Source organism: Protopterus annectens, chromosome 2.part1, assembly GCF_019279795.1.
Source record: "Protopterus annectens isolate FY-2018-M chromosome 2.part1, PAN1.0, whole genome shotgun sequence".
NCBI classification, from domain to species: domain Eukaryota; kingdom Metazoa; phylum Chordata; order Ceratodontiformes; family Protopteridae; genus Protopterus; species Protopterus annectens.
Genome location: NC_056729.1, coordinates 775,254,066 through 775,266,986, shown reverse-complemented (window position 1 = coordinate 775,266,986; position 12,921 = coordinate 775,254,066). Strand labels below are relative to the sequence as shown.

General features: G+C 36.7%; 1 protein-coding gene across 1 annotated transcript in view; it reads right to left on the bottom strand.

Annotated features, from left to right (window-relative positions):
* Positions 1-12,617, bottom strand: part of EXOC1 (exocyst complex component 1) — a 1,123,278-nt gene extending 1,110,661 nt beyond the window's left edge. Inside the window, exon 1 of the mRNA XM_044062479.1 lies at positions 12,290-12,617. The gene's annotated coding sequence lies outside the window, so the exon portion shown is untranslated. The remainder of the gene's footprint in view (positions 1-12,289) is intronic.
* Between the last annotated feature and the right edge of the window lie 304 nt (positions 12,618-12,921).

Below are 12,921 nucleotides of genomic sequence, written 5' to 3'. Positions count from 1 at the left end.
CTACAATCTGATGGCAGTAGATATAAATGCTCAAGGTGCTGACAGGAGTACGCAATGTTCTAACTCACTGGTTATTTGCGGAATAAGGGATTGTCATTTCATTTAAATACACTTGGATATTAAAAGAGGCTACTAGATAAGGAAAATCCTTGGCATTATATGGCTTAGTAGTAGATTACAGGTCCTTATCTGTGGCAATGAGCCTGAACTACTGGCTTCAGACCATCTGTGCATCTCATGCAAGTTTGCCTCTCAGGCTGATGAGGAACACAGGTGAACATTTTAACTAGCAAATTTTATAGAGCTGATTGTGATGCCATAAATTACAGGTTAAAATGCATGTTAATGAGGGGTACTGTATTAGGTAAAAGTACTAAACAAAGACGGATAATTTTCTATAAGTATCATTTGATTGATGGATATGGAAAGGTATGTTCCCATTTAGGTTGTGTAAAGGTAGAAAAGAAAAGTTTTCAACCTTGGTGGTCTGGCGGCCTCTTGTATGCTACATGCATAATGATGACATTCTGGTGAAAATATAAAGCCCCATGTTTAGGTAATAAAAGAGACTATGTAACTGTCAAACAAACACTTAGGAAGCTGATTCAAACAGCCATGCAATGTTTTTCAAGTAGAGAGGAAAGGGTTTCTTTCTAATTAACAGATCTACAGAAAAACCTATCACACAATATTGTGAATCTTTTGTGTATTTAGTTGTCCCAGGTGAGGATACTTGAGCATATGTCCAGTAAACATTCACAAGACATGTGACTAGATTGTTTTTCACTGTTCTCTATTGAGCACAGGTTATTATGGAGTGCTCTAATCCTGATCTGCAAGTAGCGTGTAAATGACATTTTAGCTACAACACAAGGTATTACTTTTTTTAAACATGTTTCTACAAAAAGAAATTTGTTGGTATTTATACACCAGTGTAGTTCTTTTCATCAAAGTTCTTTATTTTACATTAGAGATGGTACACTGTGGAATAAGTCAGCTGTGCATATATGAAGTGCTAGGAATATAGAGCTTTTTAATAAATTCATAGAAGCCTGATTCAAGAACAGAGTCAGCTTGGTTTATCTTTTAGCAAACTCTTTAAACAGCCCCGATTAGCTTTGAGTTTGTAATCCATAACACTGAACATTCGATGGTTATGCAAATAATTCACAGCACATAAAAAAAACATTAAAAACTGTAAAATTACACATATGTAATGTTGTTGTTTGTCTTTCGGCTTTTCTCGGTTAGGGGTCGCCACAGTGGAACTCCGGTCCGCTAATGATTGGCAGTAGATTTTTACAGTGCCGAGTTGCCAGCTTGAAGCCCAACCTTCAACAAAGGCACTCCCATTCACGTATGTCTTTCGGAACGCCACTCGACCGCGGGGAGGACATGCAGACTCCACACAGAAGGCACTCCCCGCACTCCAGCCGAGAATCGAACGGGAGAACCTCTTGCTGTAAGGCCACAACGCTACCGCAATGTACTACTATATTAGATAAATCATGCCATACAAAACAAAGTATGGTAACATCACTAGAAGATTTATTAATTCATTATCAGAAACGGGTTTTATCCAGTTTGCGCCAAAGGGAAGCCACAGACCCTCCTGGCATTTATTGGGCACAACAGAGGAAACAATCCTAGATAGGAAGTATGCCACAGGACACCCACCTACAGGCAATTTGGGAGATCACCAATTTTCATAAAGCATTTCTTTGGTATATGGGAAGAAATTAAGGCACATAGTGAAAACCCATGTGGACACAAGGAAGACGTGAAAAGATACTCAAAAGCACTCATACTACAGCAACACATCAACAGCAAAGTCAGCACATAAATTAACTTTTTATAGCCAAGTGCATATTTTAAGTCCACTACACAAAGGGTGTAAATTCCCTAACTATTGTTGAATTTCAAAATATGTATTACTACTCTTCTTAACAAGTTAAAAAAATGCAGCAAGCCACTGAAAATATTAAAGTTCAAAGTACTTCTTAAATATTAAACGTTTTTCTGTGGATTTGTTTTTGGTGCTGTCGAATAAAGTGTTCTGGTGTTCAGCTGGAGGAGTGCTTCCGTGTTTGGTTTATTACTTCTTAAATATGACAGAATGCCACCACAGACACAAATAGCTCCTGATGAATTCTGCTACTGGAACAAGCAACAGCAAGAAAGATTCAAAGTACGGCTGCTGCTGCGTAAAGTATTCACTGCAAAAGCAGACAATCTAATTACGTTTTTCAGTCTTTGTTACATGGTTTATGCTTTATAAACATGGCATCTGGCAAGCCCATCTCCCTTAAAGCGATTTAACTGATGGTCATCTATGCTGCCTGCAATACGAGATGAGGCTACAAGATAGTAGATGGTTATTATGAGTATCCCATGCCAACAACAGTACTGTTTCTTTGTTTCCTATTGTTTCAGTCTCTATCAGTTATTATACTAAGCTTCACAAAAGCAAATATCAATGTGCCCCAACTGACTGATGAAGAAATATTCCATTGTGCTTTTGGAATGGCAATCATCTTTGATTTAACTGTTTAGTACAGGTGGAAATTGTTGGCCAAGTCAAATACATGCCACTGAGGTACTGCTAAAGATGAGCCATGAAGTAGCAGCACCTCTAATAAAATGAGTTCTGACATGGATTGGAATGGATATTTTAGCATAATTATAACAGAAACCAACACAGTTAGCTTTACTCACTCAACACCCAACTTGTTCAGAGAAAAAAAGTAAACAAAAATTCTGATCTAAAATTCTAATGTCCTTCATCCTGGAAATTTTTACTTAAAGCCATCTCTGAGGTTCCATGCAATACAAAATGCTCTCACCCGGATTCCGAGGACAAAAATAAAATGTCAGCAATTGAATATTTTGATAAAGAGAAGTGTCAGTTATAACCTTAAGAAAAGAAAAGAAAAAGGTAGATAAGTAGATAAAATTGCACTTTATAGAAAATACAGAGTAGAGTTCTCTGCATCTCTTGTGCGAGAGATTCAGCAACCATGAAGTTCACCTAGTCCAAGTAATGGCCAACAACCAAGCTACTGTCCAAAAAAGGCACTTTAAAATATTATGGAGATACACACCTTTAATACATCTTCACATTTTACTGTGGTAGTTGTACATAACATCTCTTTATGTAACCTTAGATGGATAGTTCTCTATTACTGCAGTCCAAATACTGACTCCATAAAACACGGAGACCATCTAATTAAGCCTGTGATCACTCTAGAGTCAGATAATACACTGTTAATGGGAAAACTTTAATTACTAATATTATACTAGACTGAATTTTGTCTAAAAATATAAGCTCAAAAATAATTTTTTACATTGTTTCCTACCAAGGTTTGTATCAAAATTTGTCACTTATAATACTACAGGAAATAACTTACTTGACATTGTTGCTACTAATTTGGAAAACATCATACATAACATTTCAGTTACTTATCCTCTGGGAAATTTGTAACACAATGTGACTGAATTTGAAATTCTTAAGCAATCCTATCATTCACATAACATCAGGACATATGATTAAGGTAAAATTAATTACGATGACAAAACCCCCCCAATCCCACTGACTAGACAGATAAACTGATCAGTAGTACAACTGCATTTGGTTACACTACTTTAGAAAATATCCTGAAGTATAATGTGGAATACATAGTGACTGTTAAATATACAGGTACAAGATCCAGATTACCTTTTTTGATGGAATTAAGAATTAATTAAGCTTTATAAGATAAAAGAATAATTTAGCACCTATACAAAAATACCCTACTGGTCACAACAAAACAAGATAAATAAAATTAGTAAGAAATTGAAATTAAAAGTATGGGAGCAGAAATCAGTTTATGAAAATAAGTAAGTTAGTTGAAAATAAATTTAATATAAAAGACTATAAATATGTTAACAGAAATGCCAAACATTTAATCAAATGAATAAAGGTCAATAATACATTGATTTATGACTTTAAGATGATAGCGAGCTACTTCAACAATCCCTTATCAATACTGGTGCTAATGATTATAGAGTGATATTTTGGATTTAAAGTGCAAAATGTAAACATGGTACGTCCATTAATGATTACCCAATTAAGCATGAAAGCCTTAAATAATATCAAAAATGACATACATGAGACTGCGGTGGTGGTGCTGTGGTAGCGTTGTCGCCTCACAGTAAGACGTTGTCCTGTTCGATTCTCAGCTAGAGCGTCTTCTGTGTGGAGACATGCGTGAATGGGCGTACCTTCATTGAAGGTTGTACGTCAGGGCTGGCAACTCAGTACGTAAAAATCTACTGCCAATCATTAGTGGACCGGAGTTCCGCTGTGGCGACCCCTAACCGGGAAAAGCCGAAAGACACAACAACAACAACATACATGAGACCTGCCAATATTCAGGTTATTTTGCTACAAAACATGAAGGATACCATTGGTCTACTACTTAAGCTGATTTTTAATGATCTTCTTCTGACTGGCTCGTTTCCAGGATCCTGGAAAACATCTAAAGTAAAACTAATTTTTAATAATAACAGAAATGAGGTTGAGAAACATCATCCAAGAAGCCTAACTTCTATTTTAGGCAATTGTTTTGAATGGTGCTTTACTAATATCCCAAAATCAAAAGATAATACTTTTGATTTAATGGATGTTCATCAACATGGATTTATTAATGGAAACTCAACATTAATTTACTTGAATTTTTTGATCACTTTTCAATAGCCTTAGATCTAGGTCTATCATCAAGCGCCATTTATTTAGACCATCCCACTGCCTTAGATACTCTGCCTCACCTGTCATTATTACAGCTATGGGAAATGATGTTATTAATCTATATATATATTATCAGATGGATTAAGTCATGGGTGACATTAAGATCTCAGCCTGTGGTAATACAAGGACGGTGCTCTAGATATTTATCAACTACGTTATGTATCCCTCAGTGGTTGGTCTAGAGACCTACTCTGTTTAAACATTCTGTTTTCAAGTATCTCACAAAATTAATTCTACCTGATTTCAAAATATGCTGAGGATTGTATAACTGAATTTTTAATTTCTAATGAAAAGGGCTTTTATAATGTTACTAGTTGTATAAATGAAATAGGAATTCTGGCTTAAAATTTAATACTGACAAATACTACATTATGTACTTGGGAAAACCAAGAATTGCATATCCAGTCACCTGACAAAAATTACATTAAAGACAACAAAAAAAATTAAAAGCAGAGTATATTTAGGTCCATTAATTTTTCCTTCTCTAAACATGTTGACATGACATGCTGCCAAACTATGAAACTACTTAGGTTTATGACCAAAAATTTACCTTCCAGAGATGCTATGTACCAGACAACTCTGTATAAGGTTTACATCAGGCCAATTCTGGAGTATAATATAGAGGATTATAAGTGTGTCGATAATCATAGCCTGCTTATTATGTGTTCAAGGCATGGACACCAAGAAATTCACCTTGACAGCGAAGCTCAAGAAGTGAATCCTACCAACCATCTTCACAACACAAGTTTATAATCAGCGAGACAATAATAATTCTTTCCAGTGCATGGAGCTTTATTGCTACATGTACTACTAGTTATGGGGGGGGGGGTCGCTACTTTGACATAAAACACAGTGTTATACTGCTTTTCTGACAATGTCAGCTGTCATGTTACACTTACCTTTAATGCATCTTTACTGTGTAGATTTTTGCAGAACGTCCAGATTGTTGCTTTGTATTTTTGGTTTGTTCTTCATAAAATCTTTGGTTTACAGACAAACCAACGAGGACTGAGGTCATTAAATAATGATATATATTTTTGAGTTTCAGAGATTGTATCCTTAAGATTATGCAGGCAAACACATTTTTTTAACATGAAGTTAGGGGCACGTTAAGGGCTCAGATAGCAGGCAGAAACAAATCTTTTGCTATGTTGCTATCATTTGCTAGTCAGTACAGGCAGACTGCCTGGTCCTAGACCTGACTTTAACAACATATGCAGGGGGTGTTTATATTTGTTAAGGCCATGTTGCTCGCCACTCTGATGCTTAACTGGTTTGTCTTTTTCTGAATATCGCAGCATAATCAGCACACTCCATGTACTACAATGTACAATTTTTTCTGCTCCTATAACGTTGGGCAACTTGGCTTACTGAAACCCATACGAGGAAGTTTGCTAAAAATATATTAAGAACCAAGAGATAACGTACAAAAACAGATGCACATATCCTAATTTATACACACTGAAGTATTGCTTTGTAAGATGTCAGCTAATATGGACATTTAAGGTGCTTCATAACGAAACATTACAAATTCATTTACTATAGAACAATGTCAATGCTGTTACATAAAAATAATAATGTGAAGCTATATATGAAGAAACTGAATACACATTTAAGACAAAGCTTTATAATTACAAGACCCCTACACATTGTAACTAGATACCAGCTTGGAATAAATTATCTGATAAACTTAGATAAATTAAGTATGAACTTGATCATTGGGTTGGTGCCCAGGTAGCAGCAGAGCAAAATATTTGTTTCTGGCTGCTGTCTGTACCCTTAACATATGATCCTGAAATAGGGGAATCAGTGTTCTTTGAAGGATTCTGACATAAACACTTTATTCTTACTGATACACTAAGGAGCATTTTAAAACAATGACATTGGTATATATATATATATATATATATATATATATATAGTAAAAATAGTAAGACTATCATTACTTTCATACATTATATTTACATACCTTCTTTTCAGCAATTATCATTCATTCCAGCATTACAGAAAATGCTCGATTCCTGCCTTCCCTTAAACTTAACTAATCTGCCTGAACAATAGTCTGTATGTATCCTTCCCGCAAACAACATATGTTTCTATGTAACTTACTTCTTCCCCTTTCCAAACATCCAACCTCCAGTTCCTTTATCTCGGTTACATTATTCAGTACTTAGAGAATGGGCAAACCATACATTAAGCCCTGAATGGAGAATAATGTTCTTAGTTAGAACCATTTTCTCCCCCATATTTCTGATACCCTACTGTGTATATGCATTAGTCACTGATAAGAATCCTTCCACCTGACATTTAAAAAACAGTGACTGCACCTGATACAAAACTGCTTTACAATATAATATGCAATTTATATCATGACATTTTATACACAGTTACAACTTGAGTCCTTTTAAACATGAGTGACAAAGTATATATTTTACAGTTCACTGACCAGTTTAACACAGTCAACACAATTCCAGTCTTATCATAAACTTCTTCTTGCAAAGCTACATTTTACACATCTAGTGTAGTTGGTGTTTTATGATATCCCATTTATTTACTAATTTCACAATGTTGCTAGTCTTTTACCTATCATCTCCATCTCCCAACACCAGTCCCTAGTTGACATCTAAGGTATTCCTGAGTCTTCTAGTCAGCTCCTACATTTTTTGTTATTGCTCAAACATTTTTCCTTGGAACAATGGCAAAGGTTTTATTGGAAAGTCTTTCTAGGGGCTTTGTTACTGTCAGAAGAGTGATCAGCAGTCTCCTTGTCCCTGATGTATCTGCATTTACTAGATAAACTTTTTTATTCGTTCCTTGCTTGTTCTGCATCCAAAAATTTATTGGATCCTCCAAGAGAAAAAAAGCATTCTAAAGAAACTGGATATAGCAGTTTGAGTCACACCCTTGCCTATCAGCAGTCTATTATTGTTGCAGTAAACTTGCTTCTCTTGGTGTACAGTGAAGAGTATTTTCCCCACAAACACTCTACTGAACCCCATTTTTTTCAGTACTTTTCCTTTCAACCACTATGTTGTCAGGAGTAGCTATTTATGCTGGTATGACTGCATCTTTACTAATATTGGTCTTGGCTGCTTTCTCAATGTCAGATTTCAGCACACACATAAAATGCAGTATCTGTTAAATCATACTGTGAAACACTAAACTAGTTGCATATCGGTAGTTTCATAAAAACATTTAAAAAAAAACACTGCTCCTTCCAGTTTCCCTCGGTACAGCACAACATCTCACGTTTTCTTTGCAAACTCTGCCTTAAAATTCTAAACAGCTCTTCTTGAGAGCTTGCATACTCAGCCAGTCTATTTTTCCATCTCGCATTTTACAAACTCCTTCAATGTTTGAGTGTTTCACTTACTTTAAATATTTCTGAGTATTTTTTATTTATTTTTCCTGTAACCAACTTGCTGGAAACCATCTCCTGCACCAATGTTTAAACTTGAGCTACTTTTGGTTGAACAGCTGAAAAAAAACTTATTTTTCTAGTTAATCACCAAATTTCTTCTGTGTTGTCATCGAGCATATGTAATTGCTAGCCATTAAGGGAATTTTACCCAAATTTTTGTGGGGAACATGATGGCTGAGCTATCAGTGTGCTGGATGAAGACAGGTATAACATCACTGATAAAAATGATGTACAGAAGGGACAATGCACAGAACACACAAGTTGGATGAGCCTGCATTTGAGATTGCACCACAATAATAAGCACACTATGTCAGAAAAGTATGAAAAACATTTGATGGTTACAGTTCTAATACCAAAATTCATGAGCCAAACAGTCAAAAACGGGATAGGAGACCTCAGAGAACGTTTTCAAAAGATCAAGGATCAATAAAGAGACCACTGTTAAGTTCTAAGAACATTAGTAAAAGGACAAGACTGTTAGCTTCATGCTATGACATTAGCAGAACCAATTCTGACCTGCCTACAAATCTTCAGAAATATCACACTGATAAAGAAGCGTCTACAAAAACAAGGTTGCAAACTTGAACTTACACAATCCTTGTCATATGTATCACCGAAGAAATGAAAAAACAATATATAGTGCCTAAGCAAGTAAATCAGACTCCAGTTTACTCCACTTCATTTTGTTGGTAAATTCATGCATCATAGAAAATGTACTGCACTAAATGGAACATTCCAGTTAGGCAACAACTGCAAGTAGAGCGGTTTCAATAATAAAATATAAAGGAAAATAAATATAAGTAAGAAGTTTAATGCATTACAGAAAAAATACTTTTCAATAAGTCCAACACTCCTACTACACAACTACAAGTGTTGATGGCATCAACACTGGAATACAGAAAAATACAACTGAAACAAGAAATGCAGTTCACAAACCACTACATTACTGTTATCTGGAACACTTTCCTTTATAATATTTGCAGCTCTCAAAAGTACACCTCTTTTGTAATTTATTGCACAAAAAAGCCAATAATGCATGCATGATGACCCCTCTCTGAGTCAATGATTAAGGAGCCTCAATCCTCACCACTGGCTCCTGTGGGGAACGTTCAGGTTTCAGAGAAATACATTACACACTGTATTTCCAGATGCAGCTCTCTGCACCAAATACAATTTCCCTTAAGAGCACACTGGGAATGCAGTCAGCCCGAGGTTTGGATTTCTTTACATCTGTCTCCCACCAGGGCCCCAATAAGGCTCCCCAATAGCACAGCTACAGGGTTAAGTCCTCAACTGAGTGCCTAAGCCATGTCCTCCAGCACCCTCTCTGTGAAACCAGTGCATCATGTCCCTGCGTAAAGTAGCAGACACACACACACACACACACACACACTTGATTTTTCACACAAACTCACACCTGGGAACGGCTGGCACAAATTTGCCTGGTGTGCCCCCTTCTGCCCACAGCAGGTAGTTATCCCTGCCAGCAGACACTGCACAATCAGCTACTCTAAGGTCTTTAACAAAGGGTGGCCAATTACACTGTGTAATATTAATACCAATACAAATGGTAGTAGTTGACCAAGACAGTTATGCCTTCAGGTGTAGCCCACACAGTGTCACCAAATAAATATAAGCACTCTCAAAGGTTAAATACTTTCTAAAAGGACCAACCACAATAAAAAGTTTTAAATATATTTAATAATAAATAATAAAAAGAACATGAACATACTGAATATATATTTACAGTAAATCAAAGCAATGTCTTTCGGCTCCTCCCATTAGGGGTCACCACAGTGGATCACCAGTATGCAGACTGATTGGCAGGGGGTTTTTACGAGGTCGAGTTGCCAGCCCAGCACCTAACCTTCACAGAAGACACACACGCACCTACTGCATGTCTTTAAAACTCACTAGACCGCAAGGAGGACATGCAGACTCCACACAGAAGGCACTCTGGCCAAGAAATGAACGAAGAACGTCTTGCTGTGAGGCGACAAGCTGTACCAAAATGGCCATAAACTTACAGTAAACCACAGAGTTCAAATCATAGAAAATATTGAAAATAACACTGATGGACAGACTCAGACAAATAAAAAAAACTATCTAAACTAAGCTTTACTATATTTTCCTGACAAACTAGGAGAATTACTATTCCCTACTTACTTATCAGAACAATGCACATGATGTGATGAATGGTCCTTCTTGTTGTCAAGCCCAAGACAGAATACTTGATACTGAGAGATTTCTCTTTGTAATATCTAAAATTTCCACTATCCACTGCAACACGTATTTGGGATTAGTGCTGATTCCCCTTTTCTTTTTCCTCTGCTTATGTCAATCACCTCAACATAATTGTTGTCGTTGTGTCTTTCGGCTTAGGGGTCACCACAGTGGAACTCCGGTCTGCTAATGACTGGCAGTAGATTTTTACGTGCCGAGTTGACAGCCCTGACGCACAAACTTCAACGAAGGTACGCCCATTCACGCATGTCTCCACAAAGAAGACGCTTTAGCTGAGAATCGAATAAGACGTCTTACTGTGAGGCGATACACTCTATAAAATACATCTGCACAACTTCACCCAACTTATGACCACAACAACTACATATAACAAAGCCATTGCCAGACAATCAACCCTCGATTGAATCCTAACATCCTCTCCAAATACAGTATCATCCAAAAGAACTCTGTCAGACAGTCTGAGTAATCATTTATCAATCTACAGCATAAGGTAGCAAAGCAACAACTCCAAAACATATCAAACAAAAGCATAATAAAATATAAATAATTCCTCATGCTTCCTTATTAAACTGGCTCTTTTATTTACGGTCGATTCTCCTCCATAATCACCAATCAATAAACATATTTTGTGTAGCCAAGAAATGGGAGTCAACCAACTGCCAGGAGTCCTTCTCCAGCTATGCAAGGTATGCAGCACAACTTTTGGTCCCAAATGATCATGACATTATGACTCCAGCTTTATATAAAATATACAAATGAATTATACACCAGTAAGATTACATGACACCACATCCTGAATTCACAAAGTACAGTTAATAATATCTAAATGCCATAATTCTACACCTGTAATAATTGCTGGCCACAGTTTCTTTAATCGAACATTCAATACATTCTGCTGCAGTAAGTTAACTTGATACATTAACAAGTATTTTCTTCGTAAATATGTTTACCTGAAGGCCACTGTCCTGCAGTTTATATGTGTACAGAAAGATACAAAAAAGCTAGGTCCTTCAATTTATTAATTAATTACATTTACTACTATAACAGATTACGCATGTAACTAGCAGTATGAGCAACTACTGTTTGTGTAAAACTACTGATTGTCTGTTGAAATAACAAAAGAAGTTCTTCTCCAAGACTCCAGTGCAAATGGGTTTATGCCCAACTCATTATAAATCAAGTCACACAAATACCATTAGAAATAAATGGAATATGGAACACTGCAAGTATACCACCTATGAGCCTCAACAGCAAAAAACAACTGCGTTATGTGCTGCACTCATTAAGCATGAGATGTGAAGCATACCTCTCAGCTTTCCCAAATTTTGCAGAATGTCCACATTTTTTGCCTCATAGTTTGGTCTGTTCCTCACAAGATCTTTTAAGTCAATAAATAACGGCAGACATTTAATTTCAGATGTCATAGTCTTCAGAAGATCCAGGCTAACGCAAACATCAAAACATTATTCTAGCAATCTTTTAAGTTTATAACAGCAGCATTTAAAATTTGCCCCTAATTCTGAGCCCCCCCGCTTTGTTTTTTTTTTTTTGGCTTTGTCCGGGTTTCTTGAGTTAAGAGATGAGAGGTAGGTGTGCATGTACATTTTTTTTCTTTTTACATACTACATGCAGTGATGGACGCACAAGTTTCAGAAAGAATAAGTGTCTCCCTGCATTAACATATCCCGGGATGAAACAACGGTGATATTAGCAAAGTTTTAACACCCAAAGTGAAAAATTATGTGCCTCACCCAATCTAGAAACCGATGTTTATTTTTTGTAAAAAAATTAACTCTTCTTCCTCTAGAGAGTTTCCTGAAGCCAAGGAGCAAACTTACCTTTTTGAGATAACGATCACCCGGTAAGATTGGGATCCTACACACACCACCGTCTTTCTGTACTTCTTTGTATATACTTCAACGATTCATGCAACCAAAGGATGACAGTCTACAGAACCCACAATATTCCATCTTGGGCTTGGATTTCCGGTTTCCGGTTTAGAAGGCAGTTTCAGACGCCTACGCATTGTATGGATGCAGCGACCATTTGGAGTGTGGCAGTTTGATTAAGTTTTACTTGCGGATACTTAAAGTAGTTTTAAGTGTTTGGCAAACGTGGAGCGTTCCGTTTGAATATTGGCTGTTTTAAAGATGGCTTGTGAATAAAAATAAATTATGTGTTTTAAATGCTGCGAATGAGGATTATAACTTATGCTGGAAAAAATACTGTCAGAACCCGATAGAAACGCATGTTGAGTTGCAATGTATTTCTAAACGGGAAGTCTTGTCTTTCGGCTTTTCCCAGTTAGGGGTAGCCACAGCGGAACTCCGGTCCGCTAATGAATGGCAGTGAATTTTTACGGTGTCGAGTTGCCAGCCCAGCCTTCAAAGAAGGCACATCCATACACGCTCGCACCTACCTGCATGTCTTTAGATTCACTCGACCGCAGGGAAGTAGTGGTGTCAAATAC